The sequence below is a fragment of the Lepidochelys kempii genome, chromosome 8, assembly GCF_965140285.1.
Source record: "Lepidochelys kempii isolate rLepKem1 chromosome 8, rLepKem1.hap1, whole genome shotgun sequence".
NCBI classification, from domain to species: Eukaryota; Metazoa; Chordata; order Testudines; family Cheloniidae; genus Lepidochelys; species Lepidochelys kempii.
In genome coordinates this window covers 57774370-57780532 of record NC_136387.1, presented here as the reverse complement: position 1 = coordinate 57780532, position 6163 = coordinate 57774370, and the positions used below count along the sequence as shown (strand labels likewise).

At 40.8% G+C, this 6163-nt stretch overlaps 1 pseudogene; it reads right to left on the bottom strand.

The window, feature by feature from the left end:
- Positions 1-1303: 1303 nt before the first annotated feature.
- LOC140916616 (iron-sulfur cluster assembly enzyme ISCU-like) lies at positions 1304-2305 on the bottom strand (annotated as a pseudogene).
- Between the last annotated feature and the right edge of the window lie 3858 nt (positions 2306-6163).

The window sequence follows — 6163 nt, the reverse complement described above, 5'->3', positions numbered from 1 at the left end:
TCTGGGCCACACAGCCCCCATCCATGGGGCTGACCGGAACTTTTAGCAGTATTTCTCTGCCAACAGGCCCACACAGTCTAGGATGGCCGCCCTCACCATCTCATAATTCCAGGCCTGTTCCTCACTCAAGGCCATGAAGGCCACTTAAGTTTCTCCCACCAGTAGGGAGCCAGCCATAGCGCCCAGGTTGCCCCATTCCATCTTGCGCCCATGGCTCCACACAAACATACCGAGAAAGGCATCCGGGTCATCTGCCAAGACCACTTTACAGAGTCCCAAGCCTGGCAGCCAGGTGCCATCCCCTACCACAGGACTCACCATTTGTTGCAGGAGTTGCTGCTGCACGCTGGCCTGGTCTCTTACAAAGTCCTGTAGGCTTCTCTGCTGTCCTGCCTGCAAGGTTAGCAAGGCCTATCTCTTGGCCTGGTGGGACTGCTGGAAGCCTTGCAGCACCTTCTGCATCTGCTCCTGGTGTTTGATGAGCCATTGCAGGGTCCTGTCCATCTCTGGGCTGCCAACCACGTCCATTGGCTCAGGATACCAGACAAGCCACCACGAGTAACAGAGTGCCAGTGGGCCCCTTTATCTTTGGCCAATTCTGCTCCCACAAGCCAGCTAGAGACCTCTGCTTAGTGCAATTTATTTACACTACAAGTTCCCACCACCTTGTAGCTACAGACAGTGTCAGGCTCTCAGCCTCAGGGACTGCCAGCTTCTGCAGCAGCAGCAGGGGAAAGTAGCCTCTAACTCCCTGGCTCCTCCCTTTCCTCTCCCCCGGCTTTCTTCCTGACAGCCTGTACGTAGCCCTGGCTAACAAGGCCAGCAGCTGTTCCCCCGTTTACCGCTTAGGCCTGGGCTTACTCAGCCAGCTCCAATACCCCTTTTCTGATTGGAGCTGGTGTGTCAGAAGACTGGCTCAGGCTTTTCAAGCCAGCACTCTGTCACATGGCTCTTAACTTCATGGAGGACAGTGCTGAACTTTCTAAAGATATGGTATTATGGCAGCCTTCTTTGCCGAAAATGGTCACACTCAGAATCCAGTACTTGCTTGCCTCATCCATTCAGGTCATATGAAATCAAGACAGGAGAGTAGTCTGTGCTGAAATAAGCTGAAGAGGAGGATCCAATAATTTGAGCATGACAACAGTGGTTTAATACACTTGGAACAGTGGAATATTGTACTTATCTTATGTGCATATCCTATAGCTTCATTTATTAGTGCACTGATTCCCATCTCTAAAGTCATTGCACTGCAAATTTAAGTGGCATGAGAGAGCAAACTTTATACTCTCATACATTAAATTTAGGCTTTGGCTGCTTTCTTCTCTGGCTGTTCTTTCTTAGGATCCTGTTTCAATTTATAATCTGTCAAGGCAACCTTGATTTCATCTTTAGCCAGCATAGAGCAGAGTAGTTTAACTGGAAGATGGCAGAGTTCTTTAGCGATATCAAAATTCCTGATAGTCAAATCTTTATCAACAGTTTTTCCTTTAATCCACTCCATGGCCAGTGAGCTTGAGACACTTGCCTATCCATAGCCAAATGTTTTGAATCTTGTATCAACATTTTTTTTCTGTTTTTGTCCACTTCAGCCTGTAGTTTCATCACAGCTCCACAAGCAGGAGCACCCACTTATCCAGTAACAAATATTCTTACCAGTGTTATCAAGGGAGCCCATATTTCTAGGATTCCCCTAGTGATCCCCTACTTCCTCATGATACCCCATTGTAGAACCTGCCAGCTCCAGGGGTGCCACCCCAGTCCAGCTCTCAGCACCACCATCTTGTGCCGGAGGAGCCGGTGTGCTGTTTTGCAGCCTCACCCTTCACATGCCTCTCCTTCACCTGGTCTCCATCATACCTCCTACACCAGGGCTTTGAGGGGTGGGGGGTCCTTGGGAGGCAGCTTTATGGCTGTCTTCTCTAGTGATTGCTGGGGAGATTTTTCCTACACCTGCATACAGGGCTTTCAGGGCCCCTTTTCACAGCTATGCCTCTTTTACTTGGTGTATGGGGACAGGATCAGAATCTTACCCAGACTCCCTGTCCTATAGGGCTTAGGGTAATGAGTTTACAGATGGCCAAAGTTTACAGGCCTAAGAGACATAAATAGTCTTCAGATAAACTTTCAAACCTGTGTGTCCTTATCCAAACCCAAACTTCAACCCTTTAAGGTTAAGTCATGAGTTTTCACCATGGACCTATCCAAAGCCTACTGAAGTCAATGTAAAGACTCCCTCTGACTTCAGTGGGCTTTGTATCAGGCCCTGTACAATTAAATCCAATGGGACATCAGTTACAAGCATAGCCATGGAGAGAAAACTTTTGTCTTCATTTGTCCGTCCCTAATGTTATCTGTTCTGTATTGTAATACCTCAGGTCATTGATCCCCATTCTGCAGGCTTCTTATTTGATATGAAAAATTCAATGGAATGTGTGATATAGCATTTCACAGTGAATTGATTCCCCTTAATTAAGAAAAAAAAGGTTAACACTTTTTAAATGTCTGGTAGATTTACCTTTATTACTTGTTTGGTTCAAACCTTGGCACAAGCACACTGAAGTGATATTTTTTGCCTTTAGCTGGCCTACACAGCAAGTTATTTGTATGTTCAGGATACAAAAATCAAAAGAAAAAAAATGAAGTCCTTTCACTGTAGCGATTTAAAATGTTTTTTAGCCTTCTTCACCCCCAAACAGAGTTAAATAATGATCTGGCCATATATGATGGATGTTACATTAGTGTAGAAATCTGAGTTTCGACTGTAGTCCTGCTCTCTATCCTTTTTTTAAAAAACTCCCTATGGCAATCTCTTTGAAAGTGTCTGGCAAGTTTTTGTTCTTTATAACTCTCATATTAGCACAGAACTAAACAACTGTGAGCCTGAGTCTGCCACTGTTACCCCGAGTTGATATGAGTACAACATGAGTACTTCCCTCCTCTGCCCCCATGAAAAATGTCTGATTTCTACAGAGGATTTTACCTTCTCACCAACAAACATCAAACTCAGAAAATGAAAAGTTTAACCAAAAACTGAAAATTTCCACTCAAATTTTTCTATCAAAATTCAAGGGAAAAAATATTCTGAATAGCTTTAATACATTAATGATTATGAAGTGCTCAGATGTAATGGTGGAGACAGAGGGTGGTTCATAGAAGTACTTAGAAAGGTGTGTGTGTACAAACAGCTATGATACAGTACATGCACACTGTTCTACTTTTGCTTGGGCAGTGGCTGCATTCTGTTATGCTCCTCTCCTATATCAGTGGTAGAGCAGCTTTAGGGCAGTTTTTCTGAATTGGAACCAAGCAAGAAAACCAACTTCCAGCATGTTTTCAAACAGGCTTTCTGGTGTGCACCTCTGGATATCACCAGTCAGAATTTGATCCATTGGGTATAATACAGTAGTTTTCTGTACCTTTATATTTGGTAATGGGTTTCACACTTGGGATGCACCTGAAACAAAGTGGAAAGGCTGCCGACTTCTTGGTTTCTTTCTATTATATTCCTTTTTTCCCCCCATAGCTGTTTGGGTTACCCAGGAAACAGCTGCAAAATGAAATTGAATTGGTTGTCAGAGTGACAGCAGTAGGTAGAATTTTTAAGACACAAGATGCACAAAAAGGGAATACATGTCAATGAAATTGGTTGTAATGTTTTATCTGAAATATGAAACAAACGGTACTCAATCTTAGGTAGGCTATACTTTTGAAAAGTTTTGTACCAAATTGATCTTGTAGTAGCAGGTTAATTTTTGTTGAATTGGGGAAACATAGTTCCAATTGCATTAGATTTGTTTTTTAAAAGAGATTTAGTTGAGCATATTGTATAAATACATTTTTACCATTGTCAAAAATAACTTCAGTATATAAAAGCTGTTACTATTTTACACGCTCCTGTGGCATATGTATTTGTTTATATATAAATGCATTTGGCTTGCATTTGTATAGTAACTGAAATGCAAAAAAAAAAAAAAAAAAAAAGGAAGAAGAAGAAGAAAGGGAAACCACCCCAATTAAGCTTCCAGTTACTTAACCAAAAGGGTACAAGTGCCAAGATACCATTAGCATTTTTCTGAAAGAATCTGAATTCCTACAACAGAAGCTAACAGCAAAGCTAATGGGACTAACAGCGCACTCCTGAAGCTCAGTGGTAAAAATGAGATGTCTGAGTAGAACTTTTTATGAAAGGAATAAAAAATAAAGCTTGAAGAAAATACTCAAAACAACTTGGGGAAAATGTTTTAAACGTCACTGATTCCGGGTTTCTGTATTTCTTTTTATTTACCGGAAAGTATCTTTTGTGACTTTTCTAAGGTAAAATTGAGTACCGAAGACTCATTGAAATTCTAGGGGATTTGGCCACCTAATTCCTTTAGTCTCATTTGAAATTCCAGACTTATTTATTTTAAATACAAAAAAAAAAAATCCTAACTCCAGTTCTGTGGACTCCAACATTTATTTATTTGTTTATTTATTTATTAACAGCGAACATAGATTACCACCCAGCAGTTCTAACACATTCCTTGATTCTCAAAGCTTGGCCAGAGGTACTTCATATTTGTACCATCCGAATGTAGAGAGGTAGATCATACATCTCTGGTTATGATAGGCAATATGAGTCAAAGAATTTCTTCTCAATGATTTTGTTTTCTATACAGTTAATGATAGTTAATATTTAGCTGCTCCCAAAGAAGACATCACTCAAGCATTCTGGCGTCATCTTGACAATACCAAATACATATATACAGAACACAGTTCCAAAAGCTGGCTGTAAAGTAATTGACAGAAATTACTATGTCCTCTGGAAATATTCAGAATGACAGGTAATGATCATTTCCCCATACATCATGTTTAAAACATGAACAATGCAATGAAAGCTATTAACATGAACTTACCACCACTAATACAGAAGATAGAATGTGAGTTCAGAATATTTACCTGCTTTAAATTCTTTATAGGATTCCCTGGGATTTGCACTCATCCATGCAGGGGCAGGGGGAATCATCTTATTCAAGATGAGCTGCACAATGTGGTTTGCCTCTCCTGTTTTGATGTATTACTTCTATTGATCCTTCCTAATTTAGAGATGGGCAGACCTGGGGGTTGACTATTTCAGAACACTCTACCAAGAAAGCAGTTGTTTTTATGCCCATCAAGTGGGGGAGCGGGGGGTGTGGGGAGAAAGAGCACATTTTAGCCTCAGAGAATCCAAAGCAGTAACTCCCATTCTGCATAAAGAAGCTATTTTTCCAAGCCTTCAAACTGGTGTGTTTTCATTTATTTAATGTAAAGGAATCTTTATATATACTTTGTGACTGAAGCCAGTGAATCAAAACAAAAAAACCAAACAAACAAAAATACCATCAACCAATCTCACCCTTGCCACATTTTTATACAATGAAAAGCAGAATAAGTTGGAGCTTAAAAATTCACCATTATATCCTCTCCCACCTCCTTCTTGCATGGTCTATGTTCATTTCTAATGATGAGTCCAAGTTACAAAGTCTGAATCAGATCGAAAGTCTCCCAAAGTTCAGGAGTGTTTGATTTACTGGCTGTGGTTCAGGTCATGATGCAGAACAGTTAACGGAGAAGTTTGGATCCTGATCTGAACTTTCAATATGTGGTGGCATTGAGATTCAGGGGGTTGGCTCAGGCCCATCACCAGCTATGACATGTAACAGCTGAAAAGCTAGAAGGAATTTACTAGGTGATTGTTTCAGAAAGTGATGGCCATGACAGAAATGGTTAATTTCTTCTGACAACTTATTCAATCATATTCCCATTCCCTCACTGCATCAGTCATCTGCCTGCTTTATTTACTGAATCCATACATGTAATATTTATAGTAAATAGCAATTTTCCATAATAGCATCTAATCTTTATTTACGTAGACCACATTGTACAATCTTATAATGCCAGGTCCTGTAGGGTTGTTAACAAATTATGTCATTTTGTAAAGAGGAACAACAGAATAAACTGAAAAAAACAATAAGGAGCCCTTATGGCACTTTTGAGACTAACAAATTTATTTGGGCATAAGCTTTTGTGGGCGAAAACTTCATCAGATGCATGGAGTGGAAAATACAGTAGCAGGTATATATAAACAGTACATGCAAAGATGGGAGTTGCCTTGCCAAGTGGGGGGGGGAGTCAGTGC